We start from the raw sequence: 11,865 nt of genomic DNA on the forward strand, positions 1-11,865 counted from the left end.
ATAATATTATAACAAAAATTTAACTTTTTGAACATTTTTATTTAAAATAATGAAATAAATTATTTATATTTTCAAAAAAAATTGAAGAAGGAATAATGGGATTGAAAATTATTTATATTTTTCTTAGTGGCAGTTTAAAAACGTTGTCTTCAATGACGAACATGTCAGGCAGAATAGAATCCAGTTTTTTTTCCTTTATATCGTATCTTTATAGGCTTGGCTACTTGGTGAAATCTTTCTCCTTATTGTTTATTTGATTCTGTAAGTGCTAGAAGAATCAAATAATGTTATTTTCAATTTTTTTGAACTTGTTTCTTTACAGACAGTGAGTGAAATTCTCGAAAAATATATGTGTTTTCGGTACAATTTCCCATAAAATCTATGTTAAAAATGCCAACTTTGAGATTTAATATCTCAAAAACTAGATCTTCTCAAAATTACAAATTTAAGCGTGCGTATTTAGGTTTTCTTTATAACATATTTTTAATTCGGATTTTTTTCTTTGACATGCTCTGATGGCCCAATCACCTTAATATTTCGCTAAACAATTATTTCAAGTAAAAAATGACCATGACCATCTGCCAAAAGAGTCAAATTACAAAAAAAAAGAGATAAAACTGTTCGAAAATAAATGTGAATATTTTGTTTTTATTAGGCATTGACTTCTTTTACAATCTAGTTTGCTAGATAATTTTTAAATAGTAAATCGATTATATATATATTTGGAATATATATTATACATATATTTATAGAAAATAAACGTAATCAAATTTTAGCTTGTCTAACAGTACAATAATATTATAGTAATAAGAATATATGTACTTGTCCCAAACGAGATCAACAAAAAGACGAAGCAGAATTAAAAGAATCACTATTATATGGTTTAAAGACATCTGTTGACCAGTTTTCGCAGCTTGACCGGCCATAACATCATACGCATATTTAATTGCTAAATAATTTTCTTTGTCGACGACATATTAATTAGTTTGACTTAACACAATACAGTTCAAAATTGCGACAGAAGTGCATAATATCTGTGATTGAACGATTACTTACTGTACTTTTGCAGCAGTCTGCTGTAAGAAGCTAAATAGTATAAAATTTCACAGTAGCTTAATTCTTACAGCAGACTGCTGCAACAGTACAGTAAGTACTCGTTCAATCACAGATATTATGCACTTCTGTCACAATTTTGGACTGTTTTCTTGCGCACTTCTTCGGGACGTATCTGAGCTATCAGATTGTGTTACCAGGGATGTAAATAATAAAGACAAACTAAATATGTCGCCGGCAAAGAGAATTATTTAACAATTTAAATATGCGTATAAAGTTATGGCCGGTCAAGCTGCGAAAACCGGTCAACATGATGTCTTTAAACCATATCTGGATGACATATTAAATCAAATACCATAAGCTAAAAATTAATATAAAAAACCATATATGATAAATATATTTCGTCTACGACGAAATTGCTAAACACAAAGCAGCTGCAGGATTGGCCGTAATCGCAATCGTCGTTGTGTAAACATTAACGTAAGGTATCGCGCTTACAAATCACTTGCAAAACACGCGGTGTTGGGGCTTTGCACGCACGTATAGGCGACGTTTATTTCTCGTGGACTTCGTACTCTTACACGTTACGACGCCTTATACAGGTATACGCGCTCCTGGTACTCAGGAATTGGAGGCCAAAATTCACTGGGAAGTGAGCGTGATCGGCAGCTTCCTATCGCGCGCCGGTACCGTGTCCTTCACCGTGCAATACTTCCAGGTCCAGGTGAAGCTGAGTCTTCCTTAATTGATAAAAAGCAATCATTATTTAAAATGCATATTTATAAGATATAACATGCATAATTTTATAAGTTGATAATCATCAATATTTAATAGTTGATATCATCAGTATTTATAAAATAAGAAATATATATTTTTACATAAATCAAAAGCAATAGGACCGTTACGATATACAATCTAATTAGAATCAAAAGCCATACGATCCAAGTTTAGATCTTTGACAGCATTATATTAGTTTCTATATACATATATGTACATTGTACATTTCAAGTATTGGGACAAAAAAAATTATGAAATTGCCGCCGAATTTTTGACAGGTCGGTACGATCAAAACAAAAGAATACCTCAAACTCAACGTGTCTACTGCGTTGTACCAAGTCATACCAAAAATTATAAATTATTGTTAAAGATTACTCATTTTCGAATGATTATACTGAGCACAAAATAATAAAATTATAAATAATATGTTCTTAAACAAATGTACTTATTGAATTAAACTTCCTCATAAATCTATTTTTTTCGCCTTTCCCACACTAATTATCGCAATTGTCGTGTGCTATGCCGAGATCTTTATCATGCTTTGTAAAGACCTGTAAAAAAACGAGCGGCCATCAAAATAAAAGGTCGAAGTTTGACCCCTTGCGAATTGGCGTGGAATGCCCCATATATACTTGATTCTAATTTGATAAATAAAAAGATGCATGAAGCAGAATTAGAAGAATCACTACATAAATAAAACTTTCATGTATGTTTAAGAAAGTGAACCGCTCTTGACAAATCAACTTTTGTTTTGTGTATGTTTTTAATAAGCAGTAAATAAAAAAATTAAGTAACAAATGCTGATAAAAAACTAACATCATTATAGAATAAAAGATGTTTAGACATATTGCAGATGTATTTACTGCTTATAAATAAATATATATGAACAAAAGTTGAATTATCAAGAGCGTTCTGCACTTTCTTAAACATACATAAGCGAGTGTTAAGTTGATGTTGATATCAACTTAATGTTACTTAATATTTATAATACAATTAATACTTCATACATTTAATACTTAATAAATTTTATTTCTTAATTGATAAAAAGCAATCATTTATTAAAATGCACATTTATAAGATTATAACATGCATACTAGCTGTTATAAGATATAAAATATTTATTTAAATGAAATTACAACTCGTTCGTTTAAAGTTTAAATGTTACATCTTCTAAATATATACAGCAACCTCGTCTATATGCCTGGATTTCAGGAATATTTTACTGTTGGCATCTTTTACATGCGTATAGTTAATATTAAAGATATCTTAAAAAATCGCTCTTACACTTCCGTTCTCCATGGTGGTAGTTATGTTTCCCATGCGATAGAACTGGCTAGACCGGTGATCCACGTAAGCCACGAGGTCACGTTGAATATACCAACGCTCTAGGTGTAATCCTTTAGCTTGTGTACGGATCACAGCCTACCTGAGAAACTTGCTTGCGGGCTTCTGCGATTGCCATATATCGAAGGACAAAATCGAATTCGGAAAGTATTGCCGTAATTGTGATATCTGCTTATATATACCTCGCACCTATAAATATATCATATATCGTAAAAAAAAATTAACAAGCCATCAAGAAATTATTATAAATTCTTCCTCTTTCAAAAGAATAAAAAAGCATTTTATTTATTATTGTTAAAACGCATAGAACTTTATAAAAAAGATATGTGAGATTTAAAGTAACAGATTCATAAATTTCAAAATTTAAAGACAGAATATATATCATAAAAAAATATAAATTAAATATTGTATTACTGTTTTTTTGATTATTCTTTGATTGACATCATTTTATGTAATACTTCCATCGCTACTTTCCTTAATTGCTCTCTATTTTTCTTATCTTTTTTTAATTTCTATTTTTAGATATCGTGCATTACGTTTGTATTAACTTATTCCTTCAATATGAATGGGTTTGAGGCCTTCCAGCCTGGCGATACCCTTGACCCTCGACGTTCACTGCTCACTGCAAATTAATTACTGCACCGCGCGATGAGAGCGGTGAGTTTCCCTGCAAAATCGCCGGCGGATCTCGAGAGCCATAACGCAAGAGCTGCGTTCGGGGAGCGCGCTATTAGCGCTATTTGCTTATTCTATCCTTGTTCTACACTTGATGAGCGATAAAGATATAGCGTTTTTCAATGGCAGAACTAGTGCGCACTTAGTGCACATTAAAGTCGTTGTACACTGATTTAATCTTTAATATTTAAAGTAAAATGCAAATATTTTGATTGATAAAATAGCCAATACATATTTCACCAAACAGTACAATAAAGAATATAGAGGCTTTCGTGACTTAACCGGCTTAACCCGTTTATAACATACACTTTACGTTGATTTGTGTACGACGGCTTTAATGTGCACTGAGTGCGCACCAGTTCTGCCAAAGAAAAACGCTAATAGAATGATGCAATAGCTATATAATAGCGCGCTCTCTGAACGCAGCCTAAGTGTATATAATCCACGATATCAGATACGCACGTTCTGATTGGTCGAAAATTGTGTGCGTGATATTGCGCGCGTCGTTCTTTCGCGGCGCACAGGTGGGGCCAAATAAAATTTCGTATTTTTAAAACGGCTACAGTTTCGAAATTTGAACTAATTTTGATGCTTTTTTTTAAATAAAAGCTAATAAAATTTACAACGACTTTGTCCAGTTAGATTTTTTTTTTGCTATTAAACTTTTTATATATATGAAACAAAAAATTATATATATTATATATATATATATATATATATATATATATATATATATATATAAAGACGCTTGAACTTATGCCGCGCCTTATCTTGTGATGTAAATATATGTGTGTCTGGCTGCGTCGCGCTGGCTCTTTGATTACGCATCTTTTTTTCTCTTATAGTCTACGTCGTGCACGATTTTCTAAATTTGCGACGCAACATACTCCCTATTAATTCAAGGTGCATTCCGTTTCACGCATATGATGCTCATAATGCAGCATTTATCCTTGTTGTTCACCAAATGTTAAACACAATTATATATAGTAGTAATACCTTAAAAAATTATTTAATTTGCCAAATACAATAATTGTACTATACACTGCTCATTACAAATAATATATTCTCTCTGCACAATAAAGATCTTAAGGCCACGGTAGAATCTGCAGTCGCGATGAACAACCTGGCGGTCATCGTAGATCTTCTGGGTATTCTCACATTAAAACCAGCGATGTGGAACTTGGACCTGTGCAATTCCTTATTGGGTCCCATCAGCGATCTCTTTCAGAGTAAATATGAGATGTATATAACTGTAGCTTGCGCGGCATTGAGACTTATTCTTCGTAATTTCGCCCCATCAGTGATAAAGATAATGATTGCTAGCGTGTTTACTTTATTAATTCAGATATTAATTCGGCATCTTTTTTCGGAATTTTCGGAATTTGCTTAGCTTGTCTTCGGTAATCTTAGCACCGTTCCAATCACATGTCCAGACTAAAATTATCAAATTACTTTACTATTATTTCAGACATAAAAAATATGTATTAAATTTTTTTTGTAATTTTTTCTGATGTATGTAATTACCCTTTATATAATTTAGACCCCTTATAATTAGTATCCCTTACAATTGCGTTATATATTTACAATACTTACAATTTGATCATATAGCTTGAAACAAGAAATTAATTTTTAGGTATTATAAAAATATAAAATTAGAGCTATACTCTCGAAGAATATTAATTATACTTATATTAATTATACTTATATTAATATACTTATATTAATTATACTTTCGTTTAAACGTTGCTAATACATTATTGAATGTATCTTATATTTATCACTAGTCTTATTTATTTATGCGCCTCATTAATTTTCCTTCTTTGTCATATATTTGCGATGTATGGAAGAGATATGATTATATTTTTGTTTAATTACGACCTCGAGACGATATCTTGACGCTTAATTTTAACAATAATTGACTGTTGACATTGATTTGACTATGCCTGCGTACGTTTATTCTCTATAATACACGTAACGTGTATTATAGATTTTATTTTTCCAATAGCTTTCAATGTGAATAAACAAACGCAGGCTATAAGTATTTTTCGAATACTGAATTTCAGCATTAATCATTATTAGTACGCGATTATTCGAGCCTTTTACATCTATATCGCAGCCACGAGGTGAGGATACCCAGGTAGCAGAGTGATGTCAAATGACGACGTCTTTAAACGTCATCTTGCTACCTGGGAGATTAATATCTACAAAATGTTAGGGTTTAAGAAGGGTTCTCGATGACCTCCAAGAATAGGTTCTACAGAGGGTGCACGGAGGCTTACGGGAATAGAGTATACGGAGGCTCTATCGAGGTTTTGGCAAAAACGTGCTGAGAGTCTATAGGGAGAGAATTTCGAATTTCGAGGTTTTATCCAGCTATGCGACGTCGAATCTGCGAATTGTAGGGAGAGTGAACGGAGAGTCTCCAGACTCCGCGTAACTTCCGTAGACGTTAAGGGGGGATTACCTATAGTGTAACAGGCAAAAAAATAAGCGATTTTTAAGAATTTTTTTCTAGAAAACTATTAATGATAGCCAAATAAAACTTTTTGGGATAAAAAGAGGCATTCTTAAGATATCAAAAAATTTTAGTTATTTTCAATTAGCTTTATTTAATTTTAATATATAATAAATAATCTGGACCCCTCTCTGCGATTTTCCGTCTACTGGCGGGCGTTGTAACGTTCCTCCCGGTTATCTGAAAGCAAAAAACAAAATATTTTTTTAAAGTTAGATATTTTCCGCCGGTACTATACCTCTCTAACAAAGAAAAAATAATAAATTAAAAAAGTTATAGCGTTTAAAAAAAAATTTGATCATATATTGATAAAAAAATGTTGTAAATAAATGCAATAAAAATATAATGATAGGTATAGTACCTAGAGAAATTTATAACGAATTGAACAAAACTTTTGACCGAAGTTGATCGGTTTATTAGTTCTCAAGTTATCACGCCCGCCAACTTGAAAAACATGGTTTCGAGAAAAACGCGTTAAAGTTTTAGATAAAGTTTCACGATACTTACCGCTGAAAAATCGACTTGAATGTTTATACTGCAACGCTATTCCGGCCCCATACATTAAACCTTTTTTTTCTTCGAAAAAGTCTTGCAGTACTGTTTTCTCCATTCTTCTGGCTGTACGAGCTTCTTTAATGATTTCTAAACTATGACGGTGTGCACTAATTAGTCGTTTCTCATTATGAGATTCGGCAAATGTCTTGCTCTGTTGTCCAATAACAATGCCCATTATTTCCATAATTTTTAATATTGGAAAATAACCTTTATTAAATATTGCGGTAGCCAGATAAGCAGCAATTTCAATAGTCTTCGAACCGCAGTGGAGATGTTTCGGAGCGCGCCAAATGCATGCGTTGAAACTTTCGTTATGTGTATCCACCTAAACATCTTTCTAATAAATCGTCTCCGGATAGATCTTTATAAATTGGCAACAGATGATGTTGAATTTTTATAAAAAGCAGGCCGATGCTCAAACTCGTCAAGTTTTCCAGTCGCTTCTGCAACTCGCTACTTACACCAGCTTTCATCTCCCGGTGGACAATATTCATGTTGTGGATTTTCTTCAGTCGAACACATATGATAATAAGTAGCCATTACGGCTTTCTTCATGTCACTTACGGAATCTGAATGCCTTCTTATTGCCAATCCATAGTATTTTGTTAATTTTTTTATAAGTGCGTCTGTCAATTTTTCTTTTCCTCCAAGTTTCGCTACTTTTTTAATATTTCTCAATCGAGTACCCATTCGTTTTTCTACGTGTCCGACACATTTACTTTTTTTAAATATTATATTTTCGCCATAAGGTTGTAAATCCAGAAGTGCTTTATAAGTTTTCGAATTACCATCACCGACGTAATTAGTATATTTTACACCAAATTCTTCTTCAGATCTTAAGGAGTAACGCCACTCTAGAGTCCCAAAAAAAGCCCATTTTTGATAATTTTTTTCAGAAATACAATAATCATAAATGAAAATCGGTTTAATTCTACTATTTATTATCTATATATTAAAGTATAAGAAAAAATTTTATTAGTTATTTATTGACAAAATGGCGGCGCCGGAGCCATTGATCCAAAGTGCCTTTTTGCGGAAGGCGTCCAACGGGCGGAATCGAAGCTCCTATAATTTCTGAACTGGAACAAAAATTCAAAGATTTTTGAAAAATATATAAGAGTTTCTATGGAAGTACATGTGGGAATTGCGAAATATCATTTTTTTGTAAGAATGGTGCATGTTGAAAAAAAGTGTTTCATATTTCGCTAAAAAATTTCGCACAAAATTGTTTATAAAAAAAGTTTTGTTCAACTTATCGCAAAATCCACATGTACTTCTAAAGATAATGTTATTGTAAAGTTTCACTCAAAATTTTAAGTCAATCGGATAAAAGGTGTTCGAGTTCTGATTCCGCCCGATTTTAAAAAAGCGATTTCGAGAAAAACGCGTTTAAAGTTTCAGTTACCATTCACAGATGTAAAATTTTGATATACCTTCATTCTGCTATGCCAAATTAACATTCTCCTCCTCTGCTACTTTTCTAATTGGTTTTAAAGCCTGTCGAGCTTCTCGTGGAAATTGCGTTAGGGCTTTGATAAGGCCCCTGTTAATTTTCCCTAACTTTGTTTGGGCCCTAATGTGGAAGCCCCTCAGGCCGGTCACGCTTTTTTCACTGAGGCCCTTAGAGGCTAAATAATCAGGGCCTTGATAATTGCCTTATGAACACCCCAAAAAAAATATTCTGTCGTTTAGTGGCTCCCGCTTGATTTTAGAGGATTTTCCTCTGAAATACGGTCTCAAGAAGATATTTTAAAATCTAGAGGAATATCCTCTAACCATGAGACACTAGACTTAAGATTGCAGTCCTCTTCTAGGAGGCCGGAAAAAAGGTCATTTTTGTGAATTTTTTTAAGGAAAACTATTTGAAATTTCGGATTGGGAGTTTTTCTATCTAAAAGTATACACATTCAGGAATATGTCCAATTTTTTTTATTAAAAAAAATCAAAAATTGACGAGGTTGTGGTATAATCTTTGGAGCGCCGTAAAAAAATCCGGGTAAACGGTACCCACTGGCGTTTCTTCAAAAATCATCTGAAACAAAAAAACCAAAAAGATTATTAAATTAGATACTATAATCTAGTACTTGTCATAGCCGATTTTGAAAATATCGATTTATGACAAAATGGCGGACGTTTGAACATAACATAGCGATTTTTCGACCAAAAATTAGTTATTATTTTGCCTATAAAACAAAAATTAAGCAACGAAAAAAAAAAATCCTATGACAAGTACTAGATAATGATGTATAGAATAACCACAAAAAAATTCAAGGCAATCGGTTCATTGGTTTTCGAGAAATTTTGGGTACCGATTTGAAAAACGTGGTTTTGAGAAAAACGCGTTTGAAAATTTGGGAATGAATAAATCATGAAATTTGTCAACTTACATGGAATCATCGATACCAGCTCCATAGTGTAAGTCTTCTGCGGTCAACGGAATGTTCATATTTTCTAAATTTTGTTGTCGGCGCCGTATTCGACCTTCTTTAGTCTGTTCTTGCGCTTGCAGCTCGGCTTTCGCTATGCGAGTTTCGTCTTCTTGCGCAGCGTACAAGTGCGCGCCCGATCCGACCGATATTCCTAAACACGTTCATGATTTTTAACAATGACGTAACACCATTGTTGAACGTGCATGTTGCAAGAAATGCAGCAATGTTAACGATTTTGGCCCCGCTGTGCATCGTTTTTGGAGCTATCTTCCAAATAAGTTGGTTGAAGCTCTCATTGCTGTTTTGTGTGTATCCGTAGCCATTCGAAGAAACAGTAACTCCAAGGATGACATGAAAAAAGCGATATGGGCAACATTCTACCATTACGGCTCAACAGACAGCAAGCCTGAACATCATTTTTGTCCGAAGGCCCCGCGCGCTCTCGGAGACGGTTCACTCTCTCGGCTGTAACTTCGTTATTTATCGAGATATTGACTTGCAGTTTTAACCAGATATTCTTGAGACCTCAAGCTTCAAAAAAATGCAAAGAAAAAAAAAATCGATTTTTTCGACCATGCTAGGTGTATATCTCCCCTTAAAACGAATATTCACCCGACAAAAAATTATTTATTTCGAAATTTTATTACTATTTTTTAACTAAATTTGTCTCTTAAGATGCAGTCTATGATTATAAATATTTTCTCGTATTTGAAAAAAACACTTACCTTGGTGGGATTCGAACTCGGGACCTCTGGATCGTGAGCCAACTGTCTTACGTGGTAGACTACTACTTAATTTAATGTGAGTGTTTTATATAGTCTACATATGTATAACCAGCGCAAATATATAATTTTTCAAAAATCATCTTAAGAAACAAATTCAGTTTAAAAAGAGTAATAAAATAATAATGTTATATTTTTAAATGTTTTAAAAAATTTTTTAATGTATGAAGAATTTAAATTGTTTTACGTTGATCGAAATAACCTTGAAGAGTTTTTAATTTATTTACGCCCTGATGTTTCTTTCTATCGAAATCCCGACTAGGTTTTAAAATAAATAAATCTCTATTTTTAATAATCGCTACCTTGATCAAGTCCCATCAAGGCCCTTATTAAGTTTCCTTATTCAGGCCACACATTAATTGAGCTACCCAAAATTGATATCGCCCTACTGGGACCTAGCCTGGCAATAATGTGGAAATCCTTATTAGGGAACCCACGTTTAAGCCCTTAAAGGGCCCCGAAGTTTATTAAGGTTGCCTTAACAATTTTCCACACGGGCGCTCGGAAAAGTTGATACGGCGCGCGTCAGTTTCGTTGCAGTAATTGTAGCAATTCGGCCTAATTGTAATGCATAATACTTGCATAATATGTATTACACTAATTAGACCGTCATTAAATTCACATACAGCAATCTCTGCTGCTGTATCCACAATAGTTTTACCGCTGGATACGGTTTTTGGAGCCATCGCCCAGACCTTACAGTTGAAAGACTGATCGTTATTTTGAGTAAAACCACCGAGGCAGCGAGTGAGAAAGTCGTTGCTATACTTAGCTCCTCGTAAATTGGCTTTATTGCATTATAAACTTGCATTATAAACTTCTTCTGGAATAAGCTGGTTTATGCTTATACTCGGCCAATGTTTCGGTGGCTCTTGCTTTCCTATTTTCGATGTTCTATTAGATGCACAACCTCCTCTTGATCCCTGCTTATGATCACTATACAATTTTTTGCCACTCATTATGTTAATTTTTCACAATTCGTAAAAAACAAATCAGTAAAACAACGAAATTTCAAAATAAATCCGTTATGCGAGCAACGTTCTTGCCAACGGTTTTACTAAAACTACACTAATACATATATAAATGTATATAGGTACACTAATTCTGACACATTTTATATGACAATTATGACAAATTTTGAACTTGAAAACTCTCAGCCTCGAAGGTAACTAATCCTCAAAAGATACAAGCAAGCACAACCAAAATAAATGTTTTGAAATAGCGCGATGCGTCGAGTCACCGAAGACACTCGAAGTGCGCTCCGAACGCGCCGGCAGACGGATTACGAAAAAGGGATAATAGAGATTTTTCCGAACTTTGAAATCAAGTGTACCTTATTTCTAAGACCTTAAAGCATCGTTTAAGCAAAAAAAATCAATTTTTTGAAAATTCTAGAGTGGCTTTACCTCTTAAAAAGATTAACGGTGCATGTGTCTTCATGAGTCTCGACTTTAGTCCTATAAGCGTTGTCATACCAAATAATGACAAAAAGCCACGCTTTTTCCAAGTTCCATTACCAGAAACTGTGAAATTTACAACTAGATTTTCTTTTTGTGAATTTAATTCCTTTTCTTCTTCTACTGCTTTGCGACATAACGCATGGAAAACTGCATTTGCTGCATTGTGAATATTTTCTACAGCAGCGTAATATACAGAAACATTCAATCTTTACACATATCCATAAGACCACAGAAATATTAATACCTTCTCTACAAATTCCCAACAGTCTCATAAC

The 11,865-nt window shown here is 33.4% G+C and overlaps 1 long non-coding RNA gene and 1 pseudogene across 1 annotated transcript; both read right to left on the bottom strand.

Moving 5' to 3' along the window:
- Nucleotides 1-615: 615 nt before the first annotated feature.
- Nucleotides 616-4,202, bottom strand: LOC139824377 (uncharacterized). The gene is made up of 3 exons (XR_011735085.1): nt 3,711-4,202; nt 3,115-3,363; nt 616-1,793 (listed from the first exon to the last, which is right to left on the bottom strand). It is a non-coding gene; the product is annotated as an uncharacterized lncRNA (long non-coding RNA).
- Nucleotides 4,203-6,509: 2,307 nt separating this feature from the next.
- LOC139824378 (uncharacterized) lies at nt 6,510-7,474 on the bottom strand (annotated as a pseudogene).
- Between the last annotated feature and the right edge of the window lie 4,391 nt (nt 7,475-11,865).

The sequence above is a fragment of the Temnothorax longispinosus genome, unplaced genomic scaffold (genome assembly GCF_030848805.1).
Source record: "Temnothorax longispinosus isolate EJ_2023e unplaced genomic scaffold, Tlon_JGU_v1 HiC_scaffold_343, whole genome shotgun sequence".
Taxonomy (NCBI): Eukaryota; Metazoa; Arthropoda; class Insecta; order Hymenoptera; family Formicidae; genus Temnothorax; species Temnothorax longispinosus.